Source organism: Microcebus murinus, chromosome 3 (genome assembly GCF_040939455.1).
Source record: "Microcebus murinus isolate Inina chromosome 3, M.murinus_Inina_mat1.0, whole genome shotgun sequence".
In the NCBI taxonomy this organism is placed as follows: domain Eukaryota; kingdom Metazoa; phylum Chordata; class Mammalia; order Primates; family Cheirogaleidae; genus Microcebus; species Microcebus murinus.
In genome coordinates this window covers 49,319,530-49,343,865 of record NC_134106.1, presented here as the reverse complement: position 1 = coordinate 49,343,865, position 24,336 = coordinate 49,319,530, and the positions used below count along the sequence as shown (strand labels likewise).

The 24,336-nt window shown below is 41.8% G+C and overlaps 1 long non-coding RNA gene across 1 annotated transcript in view; it reads left to right on the top strand.

Moving 5' to 3' along the window:
- The first annotated feature begins 619 nt into the window (after positions 1–619).
- LOC142869962 (uncharacterized) overlaps positions 620–24,336 on the top strand; it is a 94,357-nt gene continuing 70,640 nt past the window's right edge. The window contains exon 1 of the long non-coding RNA XR_012918490.1: positions 620–830. This is a non-coding gene — a long non-coding RNA (uncharacterized LOC142869962). The remainder of the gene's footprint in view (positions 831–24,336) is intronic.

Below are 24,336 nucleotides of genomic sequence, written 5' to 3'. Positions count from 1 at the left end.
AAAGGACACAGCTTGTATGAATAGAATCCATATCAGTATTTGAGGTGCCTGAAGAACAGACAACTGAACCTGAGCTTTTTTCATATGGAAAATAACACCATGCTCTCCTAATTATGACAAGTACAAAAGTCACTGTTTTTATTCAATGCCCTGGAGCCTCACAAAGCAATAGACTGGACAAGCCAGCAGCCACCAGTGAGAATCACTGAGTGTCTTCTAGGGCTCCAAAACAGGTTGGCATGTTTCTCAGTGGTGCATCAGGTAGATTTGGATGGTGTTTATTGGGAAATAATCCAATAATGACCTGCCAAAGCCCTTACACAAAGCACTTGTTCCCAGTGTCAATCATTCACCCTCTGACAGTTCAATGAACATCCTCTCTGGGATGGCTTTTAGCCATGCCAACACCCCAATGCAGCAAACAAAGCCACAAGACTTGGGAGAGAGGCATGACCATGCTACTGTGAAGCATCAATAGGAAGTAACACCACGGGCAGGAGGTTGCCAAGTGTTGCTTGGCAATACAATACAGGCAGGCCTGGGGCTGTCGTGACTGCTCACAAAGCAGCTGATGTCTACCACCCACACCGAAATCATTTGGAGACCTAGGAACCTGCCGCAGCAGAGAATGGGATGCCAGCGAGTCAAGGGGGAACTCTTGGATTCCAGGAGGGAAAAAAATTAGATGGTCCATGGCACCCCAGGAATATCCTCCCTCACTCTCTCTCTTTCTCTCTCTCAGCTATTTACATACTCAAGTGTGTGTGAGTAGAAAAACATACAATATAGAAATACAAGTTGCATCTAGCCAACACCAAGCATCTATATGGGTAAGTGTTTTTAGATTTCACATGTTGTGATTAGAAAAAACTATGCACATTTTGATTGGCTTTTCAGGTAGTCATATACTGCCAATGAGGAGCATGATAACTTGCAAAAGTCACACCTTTTATTTGAAGATTGGTTTCAATATGTGGCCATTATGTTGGCACCATGCAGAGCTATACAGGAAGTGGTTCCTTGGCATCTCTTTATCCTGATGATCCTGAGAAGTTTAAATTTTGTTCAAAAGAGGAATTTGGATTTCTTTGGAGGTAGTAAAGCAATACTCTGCTTAAGAATAGCACTACTTCAAATGCCAGGCAACGTCTGCATTTTGGGTTTCAGCACTCCTCTAAAGACTCCAGTCCGTCATGTTACTGCAGGTGGCTTACGAGAGATGCATGCCAAGAGACCACAGACAGGGAGATACCAATGACCCAACTCCACAGTAAGAGAGAAAGTGAATCTGAATTTGATCCCGGAGAACCAAATTTGGAATTTAGCACAAAGGTAAAAGTGGCTGTGCCCTGTGCCAAATGTCACAGGAGACCTGTTTTATCCTCCCAACTGTTTGGAAACACAACTCTCCTGCCATGGTTATTTCTACGTTTGCAAGTCTTTTTCATTCTTGGTAGCTTTTAATTATTTAATTCTCAGACTGGGAACTTTGCTATGATGTTAGAGGATGAGGTTCGGTTGAGAGGAGTGCCTATGAGTAAACTGATTTTGTGAACTCAGTTGACTCAGTGGGGAAACTGAATCTTCTTCCTCAGTCCTTGGAAAAGGCTAGGCTACTTCTTGAGCATGGGAGACGTACCTGTTTGCTGTCTGGGTGCTCTACAGCCCAGCACAGGGTGGGGGTCAGATTTGAACCCGAGATAGAGCAGAGTGCAGATGCCAGTCGGTCTCTGCCACCATGGACTGTGAGGTGCTCACTCACTCTGCCCTTGCCTTGGCATCCCCCTCAGTGGAGTGGGAAGATGGGAACCGTGGGCTCATGGACACTTTTGCCCATCCAGTGCTCTGTCCCCCTGTCTTATCTATCCATTGAAGAGAATTTCCTCCCAGGAGTCCTACTTTTTCACCCTCTATTCAATGTCCTATGATTTTGGAATGCCCTTTCATTCAGCTACCCATCTGGGTCCTCTTACTGAGGACCAGCAGTGTATATCTCCTGTCCCCTTTGTATAGCGGGGGGACAGCAGGGCGCTTCTCCATTGCTCGATCCACAGCCTCTGGTCCTAAGACTGGCTTATAAAGGGCCAGCAGGAACTGTGAAAAAAGAGCAATAAATAAAAGGAGTCGTCTCCACTGTCCTTACCAGAGGCATCATCATCCTCAGGCAATCGATTAAGGGCATGACACTCAGCTTGGCACTACAGAAAATGTTTTCTAAAAAGCCACAGCTTCTGCACTCTAGGGGCACAGACAACCGGCAATAGCATAATTAACACATATAGGGAAGTACAGAGACCACAGTCATTGCACGAACATCAGACAATTAACCACCCTTACTGTTAATACGCAGATAAACAGAGCAGCTCAATGGACAAGACACAGGCCAGGACTCTGATCAGGGTGGTGTGGAGTCCAGGGTGGAGGCCAGGATCCTGACTCTGGTGGGGACAATGCTTTGCTCTGTGACTAAGGGAAATAAATCACTGAACCCTTCTGTGATTTTGTGAGATGAGGGCAATGATAACCCCGTCTCAGAAACAGGGAGTGAGAGAGAACTAGTAAAGATGTCAGTGACCTCGATGATACAAAAGACATTATGGCACCATGGAAAGAGGCCCGATTGTTGTGCCGGCCACCGTGCTGGGCACGAATGTGACAAGTGATTTCCCACAGGAGGCCTACGCTCCAGCTCCAGGGAGGGGGCGGATACGGACACGCAGGGAACTACTGAGAAACAGAAGGAGGTCAGTCTGGAGTAGGGACACCCAAGTCCTTGCAGCCTAATTACCCATCCCACCCTCCTTTGCCCCCCTGGACCTCCCTGTCTCATTACTGGGCTGCCTTCCACCCCCCGCAGTCTTTCTCTTCCTGATTTCCGTAACACCGCGCTGCCTTGATTTTCCTGGCTGTCTTTTGAACATTGTGCTATAAGCAAGTTTTTAACATGCTGACACATTATTAGCAATTGTAGCATATGAACAGGCTAAATAATATTCTATGATGTGGATACATCATAATTTACTTAACCATTTCCATGGGTAATATTTTGATTGATTCTGTTCTTACTCTCACAGTTATCACTTCAGTAGGCAGACGGGTCAAGAGTATGCACCTTTCTTAAAATGTCCTCTGTGTTGTAGAGGCCTGCACCTTCTCACGCCATGGTCGGTCGCATGTAGCAACCATTCTGGCCCCTCCCTCCCTTCTTTTTATGCCATTTGTCAATGGCTGATTCTCCCATTGCTCTACGTCATCCTTCAAAACTCTAAACTCCGTCTTCTTTCTTTTTTTCCATAATTCTCCTCATACACGGACTCTCATGGTGTCAAACAACACCTCAGCTGAGGGCTCTCAAGTAGACACATCTGTCTCTGGACCCTCAGCACTCAGCCATGCTACCGACCACTCAGCCATCTGTGCACCCATCAATTAGGAGTCCTCTCCATACTCCATTCGTACACTTGTCCCAGAGATACAAAGATGAAGACGTGGCCTCTGCCCTTGGGGGATAAAGAGATTAGTGGAGATGAGGGAGAAGGCGGGCAAACCAACACTCGATTCAGTAGAATCTATACAAAGTAGACAAGAATCCCACATCAATGAAGAAAGGGTGGTGTTAGGAACAGTTCCCACTGGAGCAGGTGACATCCTTGCTGAGTTCTGAAGGATGCCTGCATGTGTTGGCCAGGTTAAGAAAGATAATGAAGAGTGTTTTAGTCTGAGAAGTAGCAAGAGGAAAGGGAGGGATGGGAAAGGAAATAATAGGAAGTGAAAGTAGGTTAGTAAGCTACGTGTGTGCATATGTGCACGTGTGAAAGATCATTTTGACCCGGAAAGGGACAAGACCATGGGTTTCTTGTTTATCACAGTAAAGTTTGAACTTTCTCCTAATGGTGGTGGAGCACCACTGAAGGAGGGTGGCGTGGCCAGCTTGTTGTGGAGGAAGACTGCTCTTCCCACAGTGTGAGGAATGAGGTGCAGCAGGGCAGGATGGAGCCCAGGAGAGATCTGATGTCCCTGATAGGATTGGTGACAAGGATGTGAGCTAAACCACTAACTGTGAGGATGTAGAATGGTGAGGAAATACCAAAGCTCTCAAGGAAGTAGAATTGACAGAAGAATTGACCGTTTTGTTTGGAAAGACAAGAAGGTTAGTGAGGGATGAGCAGGAGGCATGGACGACTCCCAGGTGTTTGTTTGGGTAGCTAAACTTGCATCATGATAGATCAGACCAGTTAATATCATCTGAGGAGAGTTGGTTAACCATGGTGACTGAAAGGTCAAGGACAAAACCCTGAGGCTCAGTCATATTTGCATGGCAGACCTTCTTCACGGAGGGTGCTGAATTTTCAAGGGCCCAACACTAAAAGCTCTCATCCTTAATTTAAGGCTGCCCTGGTGAGGAACATACAACTCTCCGACAAGGTATAACTTCAATTGTCTAAAATAAATAATACTGTAACAGCTGTTACAAATTCTTGACTTTGTATATGGCAATAGTGTTGCAGAGTAGGTCTTATTGGTTTTGTTATTCTTTTATTAATGATAATGAGAAAGGTTAAGTAACTTTGCAAGTTTGTGTAGCTGGTAAGTGGGGGATTAAACTCTGGCCCAGCTCTGTCTGACACCAATGTCAGGCGTCCCCAACTGCGCCACTTGGTGTGACTCCTCGACATTGCCCCTCCGCTCTTTCCCACCTGTCCTCTTTCCTCTAGGAAGCCACAGCTGTCCCCTAAAACATCCTCCCTGACTCACTTTACCCTCCAGTTTTCATCTTCACCAGTATTTTAAAAATATCATTTGAAATTATTTTTTTTTTTTGGTCTAGATTTTGGATCAATTCAGTCAGGATATATTGGATACTGTGTGTCATATGTGACAATAAGAACTTTCTAATCTGTCACATTGTGTCCTAGATCTTGGCCATGCAGATGTGTGGGGCTCCTTGACGAAGTAAATATTTTTGTGTGCTTCACCTCATTTTAAGGCTCTGTATTTTGAGCATAGAGCTAATCATGGAGTTGTGTTTGATAGGTGCTCATGATAGGGAGCAGTAATTCATCCAAGTGTTTATTAAGCCTTTTCTGTGTAGCAATAGATATATCTATACCTATATCTCTCTATATACTTAGCCACTCATTCAGCTGCCATGTATTGAAAATATATTGAATTCTGACATACTGCCAAGAACTTCAAAAAATATTCAAGATGGCTCTTATCTTTAATGTAGAGGTGAGGAAATAGGCTCAGAGAGGCTACATGACTTACCCAAGGAAGCACAGCTACTGGTGGCAATGTTGAGATTAGATCTGGGTCTATCAGATTTCAAAATCTGTACTTAGAGTGAGAGAGGGGGAAAAAAAGGGAGAGAAGAAGGGAGGAAAGAGGCATACAGAAAGAAAAACACCAAGGAAAGAAACTAAAACATTTAGCGTATGCAGTTGACGGTGGAGGCAGGGGTCGGGGCTTGGGGCCTCTCCTGACGGCTGTGCAGCAGGGCTGTGGTGTTAGAGGCACAGATTTGCCTTTCATTGACTCGAGAGGGACACTGATGCTCCTCAAGAATGTGACTTGTTCTGGAGCCTATCCCAGGCCTAAAATAATAATAATAATAAAAAAATATCAGTAGAGAAATATCAAGGAAGATAAAAACGTAGCCAGTGGCTAGCCAACCTTTCTCAGAGGCGCTGCCAGTGAGGCTCCCCTGCCGTGGTGGAGCCCATCATCTGGGAAACCCACCTGCCACCAGGCTGCCCTGTACAAATACAGGAAGGCATCAAAGTTAATAATGTATATAATAACACAAAATGTGACGATGTCAGGTGTGGAAATGGAGTTGCTCCAGTGTCCTAGCTTTTGGGGACTGCGGAGATCTCTGCTCACTGTTACATTATCCGAGTTGTTCCTTTTTAACAGAACTGAATGTTCTACACTTTCCCTCACATAGTTCTCACTGGAGCAAGTGGCACCCAACTTCCTTTCATCAGTGCCCATAGCAAAGCCACTTATGTAGCTATGCTTGGCAACTTTGTGTTTCTGTAAAGCATCAGACAGTAAACATTTCAGGCTTTGCAGGCCATCCAGTCTCTGCTGCAGTTGCTCAACCCTGCCATTGGCGTGTGAAAGCAGCCACAGACAAAACATAATAAGTGAGGATGGCCTTGCTCCAATAAAACTTCACTTATGGGCATTGAAATTTGAATTTAATATAATTTTCATGTGTCCATAAATATAATTCTTTTTTTCCCCCATTTTTTAAAGCCCTTTCTTAATTCATGGCTATACAAAAAATGGCAGTGGGCTAAATTTGGCCCCTGGACCATAGTTTGCCAACCCTTCACTAGAGCCCAGAAATCTTAGGATGATTGGATGCTTCTGTGTATGTATGATGGCTTTCCAGAAGTACATGGTTAGCTCACTCCATTAGTGCCTCTGAGCTTCAACTGTTAATTGACATTATTTTTTAATTCCCAGCTATATTTTAAGGTATGAACCTAAAGAATTTTAAAGTCATTATGTGGGTGAGGGACTGTTAAAAATAAATCCTTCAGGTTTCAGAGTGGTAGAGAGGGAATACAAGGTGTTAAGAAATCCAGCAGTTTTCGGGCAAGTGGTTCAAAAGGCGTCAGGGTGGGCCACAAGTTGCCGCTAAAGGCCATTGGCACCACTCTGTGTCTTCCCTTTATATACTTTATGCCTCTCATAAAATAAAGTTAGAGCAGTTTAATTTAACAGTCCAATTAGTAATGGGTTTTTCATTTTATCTTTTTAACTACATGTGATACAAAAATGAGGTCTGGATTTGACTGAGGCCAGGAAGGGATGTTTATACATTAATAGTTGAAAATCAGGGCTTTCTGACAACAAAGCCTAGGTGGAACATAATGTGTTTCTGTTTGATTGCTAAAGAATGGGTAGGCATGAGGAGATACAGCCGTATCTTTTCACCAAATACAACATCCAGGAATCGGGGTACTCTTTAAATCTCACTTCAGCCATTACACATTTCCCTCCTTTCTTTGTGTGTGGCCAACACAAAGGATGAAGTCACTGTTATTTAGCATCTAGCTTTAGAGGGAGCCCAGTTTGTGCCCCGCTAATATTTGTTCTTTGTAACAGTGTTTCTGTGGGCTGAGTGTGGGCGTCTTCTCTTCTCTCTCTCTTTTGCTTGCTTCCATTTGAAATGGGGAACAAAATAATTGCCCAACAGATCTTGAACTTCAGCACCTTGGGATTCATTTTCTTAATTGGTTTTACACCTCTGAGCCACAGCAGGAGGGGCTGGGGTGAAGACAAAGCTTTGCAAGCAGACCAGTGATCTTGAAACTTGACCAAGGGTTGAGAGAGCCCGCAAGTGGCAAGTCGGGGAGCTCGGTGAGAAGGCAGCGTCTTCGTCTTCGGGGTAGAAGGCGAATGATGGGAGGGGACAGGTATAAGCCAAGAGAAGTGACTACTTCTAAATTTGACTCTGTGATTTGATCTCTCTACAGTCCTTTAATCCTCTCCATGACTCTAAGTGATTAGCCACCAAATAGCAACAAATATCCCCACAGATGTAACATTCACTTGAGAAACACGTAGTTTTTCAGATCTAAAAATATGATTTTTTTTAATGAACAATCCTGTCAAAACACAGCGAAACCCAGCCTCCCCCAACTCATCCAAAAAGAAATTCCTAAAATGTCCACATTTCTGTTCATTTCTGTGACAAATCTGTCCTTTTGGGGGATCTGTAATTTATTTTTTTTTAAAGTAAGAGGCCTGCAATTTCCTAAGCTGTATTTTTTAAGGTAGTTATAATAGACGCATATCTTATAATATTTTAGAAAAGAAAAAATCTGTCTGCTTTGGAAAATAAGTTGTTTTCCAATGATATGCATTTAACTTATATTTTGAAATGCAATATTTTTTTCAAAAAGGGGCTGCCTGTGTGCACATATTCCAGGGAATGCATGCAGAGTTCTGGCCCCACTAGTCCTCCTTCCAGCACCTGGGATTTGGGAAAAGATGGCTTCAGCCTCCGGGGCAGGGGGTGTCCCAGTTCATATGTTCTGTGAGTGCTGTGTATGAGTTTTGCATCTCCTCCAGCTTTAACCACTTGGGTACGGCGCTCACTGGCCGCGAAACCTTGCCCACAGCCGGCACTCACAGTCCGCACAATAGTTTGTGCTGTGCATTGACGACGAATCCATTTTGCTCTTGTGTGATGAGGAAAGCTCGAAAGCACTGAAAGCTTGTTTTACTTTACAGGCAGGTTTACTTGTAATGTAAATCAGAATAGGTAACATATACATATATGTTTTCATTATGTTATTTTAATTTTTAAATTTTTTTTCCCATTTTTAAAAATTTCAGCATATTATGGGGGTACAAATGTTAAGGTTATGTATATTGTCCATGCCCGCCCTCCCCCCTCAAGTCAGAGCTTCAAGTGGGACCATCCCCCAGATGTTGCATATCTCACTCATTATGTTTGTATATATCCATCCCCTCCTCCCCCCTCCCACCCGCCTGACACCCAATAAATGTTATTCCTATATGTCCACTTAGGTGTTGATCTGTTAATACCAATTTGCTGGTGAGTACATGTGGTGCTGGTTTTTCCATTCTTGAGATACTTCACTTAGTAGAATGGGTTCCAGCTCTATCCAGGAAAATACAAGAGGTGCTGTATCACTGTTGTTTCTTAAAGCTGAATAGTACTCCATGGTTTTTATTTTGATAAATGAAAAATTAGAAAAGTCATATCATGGCTGTCAGCTAAAATCGCTGTGCAAGTTCATCTGTGGCTGTCAACTATAGTCGACGCTGGTACCAAAGTGGTTAATGTGGGCTGCACTGGCTTCAGGGGCCTGGAGCCAGGCAGCATCTGAGGTCAATGGTAGGGGTTTACTTTCCCCAACCACAGAGATACACACAGAGAAACCATTTGGTGATTAGTCTGCATGCTGGTGCCCTCCTGAATTGCTCCAGTAACAGAATAGACTAGGCCAAGGGGACAGTTACTCAAACATGGGTGGAAATATCATTTATATAAACCAGGCAGTAGCTCCACACAGCTGAGCTTCTTCTTGGGGATGAAAGAGCAGTGAGGTTGGAGGTGGACAGAGAAAGGGTGGTAAGGAAGGAAGTATTGAGATGCCTTCTACCAGCTCTGGCTGGTTCATTTGCTTACTTTGGATGAAGCCATGGCTGTGTTTTTGTCATTTATGTGAATAGTACCAGCCATCCTTCTGTAAATAAGCCTGGCTTACAGTGGTCTTTCCTTTTCTACTGCACTCATAATGGTTCAAAAACTGTAAGACTTAGGCACTAGGATCCAGATGAGGGTGTTTTCAGGGAGACAAAGGGAGAGGGAGAGGGAAATGGAGGAGGTAGAGGGAGAAAAAGAGAGAGAGGGAAAGATTGAGACATTGAAGTGGTTACATCTTCATTGGGTTGAGGGCAATGGGCTGAGTTGCAGCCAGAGGAGGAACAAAGGATGGCACAGAGAAAGCAGGTTCACTGAGAAACCAACCCCTTGCTTACTCTGGGAAGGTAAAGGAACAACCACAAAAAAAGTGTAAGGGACCACTGGCACCTGTTATCGGTCATTAACAAACGACCATGTACTGCTAATCTGTGATCATAAAAAGGCCATCTGCTAATGCTCAAAGGTCATTAAGATGCCAGCCGTGTTTACTCTGCTCTCATTGGTTGGGGTGATAATTTCCAAAAAAAAAAAATTCAGCTTAAATGGTTATCGTGGTGGCGCCTGCTAACTCTGCTCTAGTTACAGGTCTGCCAGCGTTTCCATTATAAACCCCCGCTCTCAGTGCTTTAAAATACAGCCATAAAAATAATAGGTTAACCATGTATGCGTGTGTGTACATGTATGTGCATGTTGTTTTTCTTTCACGGAAGGGAAAATTTGAAGTGTGCCAGCTTGACTCTATTCATGGCCAATGATATTCATTAGAAAGAAAAGGTAATATCTTCATTTCTTCTTTTGTTTAACCTGACTGACAGACCTATTTTGGATAATAGCCTGTCCACAGTCTTTAAAAATGGTTTTCTTTGATGAAGTAAACATCTGCCCAAAGAAGAGTCATCAGCCCGACGTGAGGGAGACCTTGGCTCTTCCATGCTGTCGAGAGAATAGGATTGCGTGTGGGTGACAAAGATTGGGCCGCAGTGCTGAGAATGGACCTCCGCAAGGGAAGCTGCTGAATTAAAGCTCACCGCCCTCCCCACGCTGCTCCTATCCTCGAGAGTTAGCACATGGGTTACCAGATTTATCTTGTTTCTCTAACCTTTTCAAATAGATTTGTACATGTAGTTCTCTCGAAAGAGGATAGTAGAAAGGATTTCTTTTTTCTTTTTTTTTCCCTTCAAGATACCAGTGAATTCTGCTTCACAAGATCTTGGCAAGGTGATATAAACATGTGGAATGTTTAGAGGTGTCAATAATATTATAGCAGTTAGCAAGAACTAAATAATCCCATTATTATATATGTACACCCTTGTAGATGTGCTGTATATCTGTCTAGAACTCTCTAAGGAGCAACCTTCTTTCTTTCTTTCTTTCTTTCTTTCTTTCTTTCTTTCTTTCTTTCTTTCTTTCTTTCTTTCTTTCTTTCTTTCTTTCTTTCTTTCTTTCTTTCTTTCTTTCTTTCTCATCTATTCTTCTAGGATTCTCCCAGGGAAGAAAAGATAAAACTGAACCTCAGTGTGTAAACTAATTGCCCGAAGGACTCAATAACAAATTATATTTCTCTAAAATTCTATCCTCAATCTTCCCGTTGTGGATGGTCATGAAGGTGGCTCCTATCAATGGGTGGCCCGAAAGACCATATGTTCTACTGCTTGGCCACAGCAGGTGAGGAAGCCAGAGTCCACTCCTCAAATATGAATTCAGTCATACTGTACATGTGTCAGTGTGTTTGTGCACGTGTGTGTGTTGGGGGAAAGCAAGCAAAGATGGCCGGACCTTTGAGGTTATATCAACAGAGACCTGTGAGTTTAAATGTGATTTTCAAAAACTCAGTTTTTAATGTCTTCTGAGACTCTTTAGTGATGGAGGCTGAGATGGCTGTTCAGATTTTTCCTTCTTCATTTTCGATAACTTCACTGTTTCTCATCACATCCTGGCTTTTCATCTCTGCTAATTAACTAAGTAGTCAGAGCCTTGTTTTGAAAAGTTCTGCATAGTTAGTGAGCTCTATTTTTTTTCTTTTTTTCTGAGTCAAGTCAAAGTGTCCTCTGGAGGCCTCTGAATGAGGGGTCTGTCCACTGCCCCCACCCCTGCCTGCCTGTTAGTGCAGGCCTGGGCTTAATCTTTCCCTTTCAACGAGTTGCAAGGGGGGAGGGAATTACAGAGTAGGGGGTGGGGTGGTGACCGCAGGTGGCTGAAGAAAGGGGTCTTGTTCTCGTGATGCTAAATGGCTGGTTAGCACTGCTTTTACTGTGAAATCCAGCTTCTGTCACTTCGTGGTTAATTGCTTTATTATTCTCAGATCCAGATTGGACCTGATTTAGTTCTATCAGGAGCCATGACTCTCCCTGGCATTTGGCCAGGATCCTTTCGATCCTTTGATCTGGGGTTTTATAATCACATCCCCGTTTACGTTGCAGCAGGAGGCAGGGGGCTTTTGCTGCTGCTTCTACTTAGAAGTGTACAGGGTTGCTCAGGAGGTGGGTGGAGTACGACTCTGACTGGGGTAGGGCATTGAGGAATAGGGTCTTATCCCTACCTCCATTTCTCCTTCCTGGTCTTAGGCGTTATGGGTTTAATTTGCTGTCTTCTCTCCATTCAGCCTAAAATGCGGGCAAGAGCAGCCACATGGACTGGCCCTTTACCTGGGCTTTTTTTCCAGCCATCTCCAAGTTGGACCCTAGGTAAAGTTTTGCTTTCCTCTTTTGTCACAGCTCTTTTCCATCAGTCGGCTCTCCTTAACATGAAACAAGTCAACAGGTAGTTGAAATGGCCTCTCCTAATTGTAAGCAGAGGCTGGCTGGGCCCGTGAATTGCTCTGGGGTGCAGACGCCCGGGCTGCAAATGCCGAGTAGGCCACAGGCTGCGTAGTTAGTGTGCCTGGTGAGGATGAGGAGCAGGAGTGACTACGGCCTGAGTGTTTTAATAGGCAGGGCTGTAAAATGTCGGCCAGGCCCAAGTCACAGATGCACCACAGAGCTCTTTCAAGCCCTTATTCCAATGCTCCACTTGTAACTATTTTTAACCTTATTAAAAAGGAGCGAAATGCTTCAGCTTCACAAGCACCTACTCGAGTCTTGCAGTAAATTTCTTTGGTTTATAACTCCACCTTTGATTCAGAAGGCCAGCGGGCATGAGGACGTGGATAAACATAAATCTCCTCCAGATCTGCGGGTGGGAACCAGGCGCAGTTAGGGACGCGCTGGAGGCCGCCCGGGTCTCCCGCTGGAGCAGAGGGGAAGGCGAGGCTCGGCTTTTTGGATTTTCAGGCAGCTCAATCTTCCATTCAATCTTGCAAAGACAGAATTGGTGGCATTTGTGTAATGGAAACACAGACAAAAGTCAGAAGCATGCACCCAGGCAGGTGATGTCTGATAACTTGAGCTGCACGTGACTCGTCTCCCAGCACAAGGTCAATGGCCCGCGGAAGCCGACTGCTGCAGCGGGAGGCGGAAGTGGGGCTGGGAATACAGGACTGCCGGCTTTTTGTCTCTTTTTTTCACTGCTCACATGGCAGCTCCTCTTCTATCAGTGGCAAGAGCTAAAATCACATTTGAAATTTCTTTCAAGCTTTCTTGTTTGGAAAGTCTTTGCTAACTTTTGAGAGAAGGACTTTTAAGGGCCAGGCATCATCATCTTGGTCTGAAGTGCCCACATGAATCTCTTCTTTGCTGGCTCTTGCCTGCCACGTGGCTTCGAATTCAGGTCCCTACTAAGTGAAGAAGCCCTAACGTTCAGATAGATGGTCAACAAAGAGGCCGGAGATGAGCTGACATAATAGCAGAAGTTTCTGGTTCATGATTTCAGCAGTCACTGTGGTGTCTGCTATCTGTACTTGCCAGGATCTGAGAGAGTTGTCTAGAACAAGTAAGATTTTGGTCCTTTGGGAACTTGTCATCCTTTTAGAAACACCATACCCAGTTATCGTAGAGATGTGGAGGATAGTTCTAGAGAATTCTAGAGAATGAACACCACTGCATGTCAGAGAAGAAAGTATTTGTGATGCCAGGACAGGTCAGGAAAGGGTGGGGAGAGCAGGGGCACTAGATCCTCTGCTAACATGGACTCTGATGGACATCTGATATGTTTGACTGTTGATGATCACCTCTCCCATTCACTTCTGGCAATACGATTCTGTTTCCTGTGAGAGAATCCATTCCATATAACTGATTGCATTGGGTTGACTTCATAGCTGGGATGGGCATGTGACCAAGATGTAGCCAATCAGAATATTTCACCACTTTGGCCATATTGATTGGTTCAAGAATGGGCACCTGACCCAATGTGGTCAATCATAATTCTCCTGAGACTTCCTCAAGAGAGCTATAGGGAAGGTGTTTTCTTTCCTCTGGGCTTTCCAGGCTGGAAATGTGTGTGTGGGAGGCTGCTAACAGCAGCCTGGCTGGAAGAGAGCCCAGTTTGGGCTGAACAGAGATAAACAGAGCTGAGAGATGGCGAGAGAAATAGACATCATTTGGTGACATCATTCGAACTTCTGTATCTAGCTGTGTCTAGGAGATGTGGGCTGATGATTTCTTTTTTCTTTGCTGGCTTGAGTCAAGTTCCACAACTTATAATTGGAAGAGTCTGACAAATATGGGCTTGGGGGGTGGCAATAGAAATGTTTCAGGGAAGGAGGGTGCTGGTTTCTATGTTAGTACTGGTGGCTCATAAGCAATGTAAGTGACTTTACCTAAAACACAACAAAATTGCAACAACAGCATCTGTCACCCCGGCCAACTCTTTTCTCTTGAAGACCAGCTACATGGGAACGTACAGAATCAAAGCCAGAAGCGATGCTTGTTGGCACTGGATCCTCACTGCTTAGACCTTCTCCAGTCTCCCCAGAACTCCCATTGTCACCACATATTCTGCTTAGAACACACTTGGAAACATTTGACCAGAACATTCAATTTTACAAATATTTACCTAGCTCTGTGAGTCAGGCACTTTACTAGGTTTGGGGGATACACTAATGCTGTGGTCCCCAACCTCTGGGCCGTGGCCTGGTACCGGAACCTGTTAGGAAATGGGCTGTGCATCACCGCCTGAGCTCTGCTCCACCCTCCCGAATCCACAATACCCCACCCCACCCCAACCTGGTCCATGCAAAAATTGTCTTCCATGAAACCAGTCCCGGGTGCCAAAACGGTTGGGGACCACTGCACTAATGGACAAACTAGACATGGTCTCTGTTCTCACAGAACTTACAAACTCAATAAAATAGTGTAAACTTGCATTATTTAACAAGAAGAGAGTTTTCCCATGACCTTACGTTGATTAAACATGCAATGACTAAGATCTCTCTTAAGACTTTGCTTATCCCCTGGGCCTCAGGACATACCTGCCTCATGGCTTTTATACTCGAGCTCCCTAACTCCCTCTTGGGGTTTGTCTGCTGGTTTAGCTGTGCTTTATGTTGTAACTCATTGGCCTTAATTTACATGTTAAACTCTTAAGTGTTGGGCCATTTCTATTAACTTGTTTGCACAACATTGACTAAAGGCTTGTGCTAAAATGAAATCAGAAGGAAAAAATAGAAAAAGGAAAGGAAGAAATAAAAAAGAAGGACTAAATTATAAATATTGTATCAATTCAAATTCAATTAAGCATAACTTCCCTGTGTTCCCTTCACAACACCCTCCTCACTTTCTGTCTTGGCCTGGGATGTTGATAATTGTGCCATTGATATTGTGCTTTTATGCTTCTAAGTAGTGATACATCCAAGGTAGCAGAATAGGATAGCCCGGGGGCCATATGTAATGGAGGTTCTAGGTGCTTGCACGCCTCTACTCTAATTTGTAAGAGTAGTAAAGTCAGATTTAGGTTTAAGTCCTGGCTCTATAAACTAAGTAGCTGTATGCCCAGGTCAAGTTGTTTAATCACCCTGAACTCCAGATTCTTCAAAGATAAAATGAAGCTAACAATTTTAATACTAATATCTCCTTCATAGTATAGATATGAGGATAAATAAAATAATACATGAAAAATGCTTAGTAAAATGTGGACATGTAAAAATCTGTAAAGGATGCTAAAATTATATAGTATGATGAAGAATGGGATATTTACATAGTCTCAAAGTATTTCCCCAAGACACTTATAAATTACTAGAGAAAAAATAGTCATTTTACAATGGAGAAATCTGACAAATACCATCTTTATCAAGTGATTAAAGTTATCACTAAATAATGGGCAAATCTAAATCCTGTGCCTCAAAATATGATAGACTGAGAAGAACACAATCCCACATTGTGATATTCTAGCCAAGAATGCATAAACTCAATTTAATCATAAGGAAGTATCAGATAAACTCACATTGGGGACATTTAAAAACACTGACCTATATTCTTCAAAAACATCAAGTTCATGAAAGATAAAAGAAGGGCTGAGGAACAGTCTAAATACAACATAAAATCCAGGATCAGAAACTGGACAAGAGAATGGGACTTTAATAGGACAATTGGCAAAATTTCAATATGGTCTTAGATTCAATTAAAATATTGTTTCAATACAAATGTCCTGATTTGGGTAATTGTAAGATTGCCATGTAAGATGTTAATAGTTTAAGAATCTGGGTGAAAGGTACATATACATTCTTTTTTTTATAACATTTCGAAGTCCAAAATTATTTCTAAGTGGAAAAAAAATGCATGCAGTAGACATTACACAAACCATGTTGTGATTTAGGGAATCTTCCTATATCTGTGCAAGCTATTTGGATGAGATTGGCAGCTTTGAATGCTGCCAATGCTGTACGTACCTCTGCTAGGAGGCCCGGCAGCTGTGTGAGGTTGTCATACATTTGCAAGGAAATTCCTGGACTGTCCGTCTGACCCTCTTGCTATGCTGTATCCTCCCCTCTATCTCCCCAGCTCATTTGATAAAGAAGTTTGAGACAAGGAAATTCTTGTCTCAGTGTTACTCTCTGATAGTGTTTAAAAATTGGGCTCCTCCTTTTAGGTCTGTGAGATCATCCGATTGACAAAGATTCACCCAGAGCTCTCTCTGTGGTTCCACCATTAATTTTGCTTTGGAGTCTACCACCATTTTCTTACCCGCAGGGTTGCCTCTCAATCCTTGGAAACGGGTAGGAATAATGATGGACATTAAAAGGGATATGCTGTGTCCAACTCTGACATCCACGTTATTAATATAGTATTGCAGCAGAAGAAAACTTAGGAAAGGTGACTAAACCTACCAAGGGGGCAAAATACATGGATATATATCATTTTAGAAAGACTTGGTTCTAGAAAGACCAAATTAGAGAGGGAATATAATCTACAAAATGCATAAGGATATAGAAAGTAAACAGCTATTATTCGCCATCTATGATAGTAAGACTAGCTGCATGTCAAAATACAAAGGGACCAGTTCTAATAAAAGAAGAAAAAAGATTTGCAAGTAAATAAAACACACATGAGTCTTGTCATCAAGTCATAGCATGGCAATGATGAAGTTTAAGGAGGGTTTGAATTAACTTGCAGGTGTTAGACACAAATGACAAGTAAGTGAAACCATAGACAGTTGGAGTCACCATCAAGGAGCACAAACGATACATATCCTCTGCCTAAATATGCTTTCACGTCCTTGTTAAAATCAGACCCAAAACTCTGTGCAATTTTCCTGTTCTTCATTTTGCTCCCACACTCACGGCCCCTCGAACATAGGCTGCTCTATAAGAGTGAATGGATGGTGATGATCTCACAAGGAATGTTGTGAGGTTAACAAATACAATTTGTAATGTGCACTGCAAATATAAAGTGCCATAAAAATGCTAATGAATGGTAATGCGTGTCCACTCATTAGCAGGCCGGCGCAACAGGCCAAGGATAATAGAAAAAGAGACTGCCTTTTGAACACACAAAGTGCTATCCTATTCATCTGCCCTCACACATGCCACCAGGGGAGGCTCCGGCTCAGCTCTCATTATTTCACCCAAACAACTTCCCTTCCGTCTCTGTCTGGGTCTGCAAGCTGCTTTCTGTGTGAAGAAAGATTCCCTGAAACCTTTTGGTGCCATCAACAACAGCAGCGGCAACAAAAGTTTGGCTTGGAAAATTCATTCAAGGAATGAATAAATACAATGGAAATCTATCATTCTGGATGTTTGGGAGAGGAAAAATAGAAAAGATCTGGGCTTTGTTTTGCATTTTGGTAAGAAATGATATATAGCTACATAGTCAAACGGTTTTATTAAAAAGATCTTCTCACCCTGAATTCAAAATACGAATTGTGCCCTCTTATCATCCAGTCACTTTCGAATGAAAGTTAAAAATGCTGATACTGTGGAACTAGCCCTTGGTATTATATCTCATAGCTGATATATTTGTCTAATACTTTGGTTTTTGAAGGCCCATTACTCAGGACCAGTGCGCAGGGCTGTTCATTTTAATCCTTTCTGGTTATGAGAACAGGAATGCTAGGAAAAGCTTGTAGATAAGATTACATTCCCTACTTCTGTGTGAAGGTAGGTAGTAGGGTATGAACTAGATAGTGAAACTAATGGAGTTTTCATCATCCTGAGAAAAGGGGTCTGACCTCAGATTTGTGGGCTTTTATTTAAGGAGACCCTGCTGAAAAGTAGGGTTCTATGTTGCTCAGAACCACTCCTTCCTCTTGTAGGGTGGGAAATTTTAACAGCCCAGTGAGGGTTCAGATATACAGAACTGAGCGTTCAGGGACTTCAGCCACCTTAGTTTTAGCAACAGAGAAGATGTAGGATTTCATTATGTTTATTCTGCCCTAATAAAAGGAAATTTTTTGTATTGAAGTGCAGTCAGAAGGCTTGAGCCTCCTGTGCCGTCTTTGGATGTGAAAAATAAGGGGAATTTTGCAGTTTTTCCTCAATGGTTCCTCCTGGACCCCGTGAACAGTTCAAAGGGAGGATGGTTAAATACCCCAGATTAAACTGTTTAACAGGGCTAATACTTGTTTGGTTTACACAAAGCCGTCCAGCAATTATATTGATGCTTGACAGTGTTATCATCATTATTTATTTTGCCATAAGCTAGATTTATAGAGATCTGTAGCGTTCATAATACTAAGCATAAGAAACATTAATAGCTTTACTAATTATATCACTACTTTACAGATATAAATAGCGATAAAAATGCCAAGTAAAGTGAACTAGTAAAACACTTTTAAGAGAATTTTAAAACCAGTTGCTGATTGACGATGTCTTTGGTGAGTCTTGGGGTTTGGACGGAGAACAAGAAAGGCTTCTTTGAAGATTTAAGTCCTACTTTCCTGCCCATTCATAATGCTTGGAAAGTAATCATGCCTTAACCTGGCCGTAACCAGCTGAACCATGGATTTCATAGGGGGCCAGTGAGACATATGTTGCTTTGGATCAGAGCAAAATGAAAATCAGAGTGTGAAGAAGGAAGGTCAGGAAGAGGGACAGGGAGAGAAGGGAAACAAAAGATCGTAAATGAAGTGGGGAGAATAGAGAGAATTGAGTAACATTGCGCATCTCCACCATTTCATCCTGGTTATTGATCTTGCTCTGTGTTCTTCAGCACACATCTTGTTGTAAATGAGGATATTGAGTGAAGAAAAGGAGTTAATAAATCCACTGCCTTTGCCATAACTGCTAATGGAAATCCATGAGCAGTTTAAGTGCTGGTCAAGTAAAAAGACCAAACTGGGGATGGAGGATGTGGTAGCACATCTGGTCTGTGCACTAAAACAGTGAGCAACATCCTTGGATGGATTGCAACTCTTAGAATTTCTGAGGTCCTGCTGGTTGGCCTACATAGCAGGTCAGCCCCAAGAATAACGACTTACCATAGAGCAGGGGACACCTGCTTTTAAGTTTTACTGGAACACAGCCGCACCCATTTGTTTAAGTATTGTCTCTGGTTGCTTTTGTGCTCCAACTCAGTTATGGTTTGCAAAGTTGCAAATATTTACTATCTGGCCATTTATTTTAAAAAAATAAATTAAAAAAGAATACTGCTGTCTGCTGTAGAGCCTTAGTAAACTTTAACTAATTAGCTAAATACGTTCAAGTTTTTTATGGTTGGTCTAAAGTGCACATTTTTCTAGTTATTTTTTACTGGGCTACAATATATGCCTGCCTCACAATTTTTCACTGCCTACCTCAGTGCTATCAGAGCATCAGAAGCTTGAGAAGGGGATAGGACAGAAGTATGTAAAAGAAGATCCTTCCTTTTGTGCAAAACAAGAAGTGTGACCCTTCAAGAAAAGGTGTGAGGTTGCATTAGATAATTCTGATTTTAAGTGTCTAATCTTAAAGCTATAACTCAGGGATAAAGGAGTATGGGTATTTATATTTGTGGTTCGTGGTGGGTCTTATTGCATTTTTCTGTCTTCTTAGAGCAAGCTGAGAGGTTCAAACTAGGGAATAATTCACCTAAGCCAACTTGAATGAATTCCTCACTACCACCTCCCCGAAGAAAATTCCTAACATGGAAATTCATTTCAGCAGAAGAGGTCTCTATTTTTGAAATGTTTTGACCTGATTTAGAGGCTAGATATAAATAAAAAGGAGAGAGCTGTTTACTCACTCTACTTATGATAAAATATTTGGGAGCTAACACATAGTGTATGCAATCTAACAATATTTGCAAAGTAGACATTATATTTCTGTTGCTTTCATTTCCCCCTTAACAATTCTTAGGTTTTCCATCACACCTGTTCTTATTGTTGCCTCTGTAGAATTCTATACCCTGTAAAGTCTAGCTGAAATCCTATCATTTTCATGATTATTGCTCAACCAACTCTGCTGAGGATAGCAGAAAACCAACAGGCTTTGTAATCAGACAGACCTAAGTCTACATCCTGGCTCCGCAGCTGAAGGGCCATGAACAAGTTACTTATATTCTCTGAGGTTCCATTTCTTCATTTGTAAATGGATAACAAACTCCAGTGTTAGAGTTGTTATGAAATTAAACAGGATGAAGCGTACAAAGGCTTGGCAGGTAACAGGCTTTTGATGAATTATAATAAGAATTGTTTTCTTAGAAGAAACTCTTCTGTTTTGAACAGCAACAACTGTCTGTACCAATTAAGTGACACTTTCTGTATACTGTCCTATATCTGTAGTTTACCTTTTTACATACATATTTCCCCTACCTAACTGAATTTGGGGCTTTTAAGGGTAGGCCCCATATCTGTGTATATATTCAAATGTATTGTACATAATAGGTGCTTAATAAGTATCTGGATTGATTCTGGGTCTGATATGTTGGAGTAAAACCAGAGCAAAGAGATCATGTGTATTTTGTAGGCTCACGAGATTGTCCCAAACATAGAAACTTCATCACGAGAGACTGCGCTGGAGAGGGAGTGGAGAGCTCTGCCTTGCCCAGATGTCTACGTTCGTGAAATGGTAGACACAGATGGAGCAGAGAGAGCTCTCAAATGTAGGAGCCTGCTCACCAGGGCCTGAGTCTCTGGCCTTTTCTCTGCCCACAGCCCTGTGAAAACACCCTCCCATACAACGGTGAGAGTAGATGATCGGTGGAGACAGCCTATTTAACAAATCAATTATTCCTTCAGAAGAAAAGATAGAGAGTACTAAAATTAATTTGTAAAAATTTATCATCTTTAGATTCCCTCTCTTACCTGAGACTATACCAACATGGCAGTAGGCATTTTTTGAAATGTAATGTTTATAAAATAAAATGTACCCTTTTTAGGTGTGCAGTTCTCTGAATTTTTATAAACGTATGTAATGTGTATCTTTCACCACAATTAAGATAGAGAATATTTCCATCATCCCCCCAAATTTTATCATTCCCCTTTGTAGTCAGTTTACCTTCCTTTACCCTCAGCCCCTGGATGCCACAGACCTAATTACCCTATAAGTTAGCCTTTTGGGAATGTCATATAAATGAAATCATACAGTATATGTTCTTGTGAGTCTGGCTCCTCTCACCTAGCAAAATGCTTTCAAATTTCATATGTATTGTTTTGTATAAAAGTAGTCATTCCTTTTTGTTGCTGAGGAGTATGGCATTATATGAATATCTTGTTATTGTTTATCTATTTACTATGTAATGGACATTTGGCTGGTTTCTGGCTTCTAATGATTCCAAATGAAAGTGCTGTAAATATTTGTGCACAACTTTGTGTGTGCTCATGTGTGAAGACAGGGATGTGGGATTCCCTTGGGTGTGCAATTGTTGGGTCATATGTAAGTGTACATTTAACTTTATAAGAAATCCTCAAATTATCTTCCAAAGCAATTTTACTATGTTGCATTCCCATCAGAAATGTATGAGAGTTCCAGTTGCTTTGCATCTTTGTAAGCATTTTGTATTGTCAATTTGCTTTTAATTTGAGCAATTCTAATAAGTATGTGGTAGTATCTCATAGTTTTAGTTTGCATTTCCCTAGTGGCTAATCATGTCAAAAAAATTTCTCATGTTTGTTTCTTTGTCATCCATATATCTTCTTTGGTGATGTGTCTTTAAATCTTCTGCCCATTTTTTGGGTGGGAGAGGAGTGTTGTTCATGTTTGCAATAGGCATTTTTAATTGTATCATAGTTTTGCTAGTCAACACCCACTATTTCTTAGCATGAAACTACATCGAGCCAATCAATCCTCCATCACCTGAGAATATTTCAGCACCTCATACATATAAGCTTTATGAGACACAAGAAAGACAGACAAGACAAATTACCCAATTTTCCTGAGTGAGTAACTTACCAAGAGGGTTTTCTTTCAGTTTAGTGGTGAGAACAGCTCTTCACCTATTCCATTCTCATCTCTCCCCTTAACTCCTTGCTCACTCCTCCTCGGCCTCCCCCCTTTCTTGCGGACAGGGCACATACCAAAGATGCTCTTGCTCAGGGCTTTTGACCTAGGGTTCATTTTACCTGGAAAATTCTTTCTCCAAAAAGTTGTATAGCTTTTACTTGGCTACCTCCTTCACTTCGTTCAGGTCTCTGGTACAACATCACCTTATTGGGGAGGCCTTCCCAGACCAGTCTATGTAAAACATAGCCACTTCCTTCCTCCACACCCTACTATGTGATATTTCTTTGTAGCATTTATCACCACTGGGGATACTGTATTTTATTCACTTCTTTGTTTACTATCTATCTCCTCCCACTGAAATGTAAGTCCGTGAAAGCAGAAATCTGACCTGTTTGTTTCTCTACTAGATTCCACAGTCTGGAAAAATATCCAGGATATAGCAGGCATTAAATAAATCATGGATGGAATTAATAATGCTTGAGAAGAGAGGCAAGTGAGCAAAATGTTAAATAGCTGTCAGAGTTTTTAGATAGGCCTGTACATCATACCAGATCTGGCCTGCTCCCAGCACTTAAAAGAAAAGTTGACTAAGCTGTGTCACATTTTACCCATGTGAATTCGTAAACCAAGCTTCCTTGGCCTAACTCTGTGTAACATTTCTAAACAGATCAGTTGGTCCTTTAAAAACCAGCCCAAAGATGGCAGCAAACAGGTGGCAGCAGCCACCTTTGTTTGAGGCCCACTGCCTGATTTCTCTGTCTCTGTCTGACTTCTGCTACAACAAAGCGGAAATAATCTTGCTGAGTCTGAGGATTCTCTCTTGGGTACAATTTGGGAGTAGACTTAGATTCTTCTTAGGATTTCCTTGGACTTTATTTAAGACTCTCCCAGTCTTTTATTTTATTTGTTGTTGTTGTTTCCCTTGCATTCTCATGTTGCACACACAGACAGGACATTTAGTTGCTTGCTTTTCTGTAGGTTCTTCTGAATAGACTGGAGTCATGGGCAAGGGTGGTTCTCCATCATGCAATGAGTGGGTTGTTCTTGAATTCAAGGTCTCCAGGTTGGGGACCTTTAAGAAGTTACTCTTCTTTGGTGGAGCTTAGATCTTAATGGAGGCAGGAGTGGGCTCTCTATAGCTTTTCATACTTCTCAGTGTTCCTACTCATAAATAGTTTCCCACACCTGGTTCAGATCTGGAGACTTTCCTGCTGGTGGATATGGTAGAACACACTCTAGACTGGGACTAATTGGAGAAAATAGAGAAATTTCTAGAAAAAAATAACCAACTAACCAAGCAATCAAATGAGCAAAAACTCCACCAAACATTTAACATTAAAAGGTTGCTTTTGAAATCAAGAATATTTTATGGTTAACAAAAGAATGGGGGAAAATGTTTCCAGAAATACACTGTTTCTTTTTGTTAAAATTTGAAATAGATATTCAGATTTTTCAATGCATTTTTAGTTTGAAAATCATTGGAAGAAAATGACAGTCTAACCTACATTAAAAAAACACAAAACAGTATTTGGGCCTTTTTATTGTCAAGGCTTCCCGAACGGGAGCAGGTGTTATAAGAGCAAAGGGACAGTGCTTGTAGCTTTTCCCTTCGACTGAGTTCCTTTATAAAGTGTATCCTTGCAGAGTCTGATTTTCAGAAATCTTCTAAGCTGAGCATGTTTCAGAACTGATCTTTACCTCCTTGGTGATCTTAAGCAAAATTATGAAAATCTTCCCAAATCCTGATTTTATAATGCCAAGAAATACTGACAGTGATGCTTCAGGAGGTTAATGATGGTCTAATTATCTTGCACCAATAAGGAAAAAGAGTCAGCCTTTTGGCAAGATTATGTCAGAACTAGTCAGATAATATAGATATTTCTACCTCCACACATTTTTCTAAAGGGGAATGTTGCCGCTTTAATTAAATGTTATATGAATACATTTCAAATAGATCCAAACACAGGGCAAACTCTGTTTCAGAACTGCTGTTCCTACATTTAAAATGTATTTGAAATGTAATTTTTAAAAAAAAAAAAAACAGATAATGGGAAAGAAAAACCAAAATAACTCGAAACAAGCCGACTATAGTAGCTCATCATTACACTAATATATCAAACAATGTGATCTTAGCTTAATTATCCCCTTTGAGAGTTGAGAAAACTAAGCACAACCTTCAATTTACAGCTGTTTGGTGCCGGGAACCTGAATTATTATTTAAGAAGAAGGGGAGAAAAAGTTTATTTATTGTGACCTCCACTCAGTTTTTATTCATCGTGGAAAATCTGTATATTCACAAATGAGGGCTATTCATCCTCAGACCGAGGCATTCTTCAGCTGTCCGGGCCGACATCAACTGCACTTCTCCAGCTTTTGTGTGCATCTCGAAGGCTCTTCATCCAGATTGTTCATCATC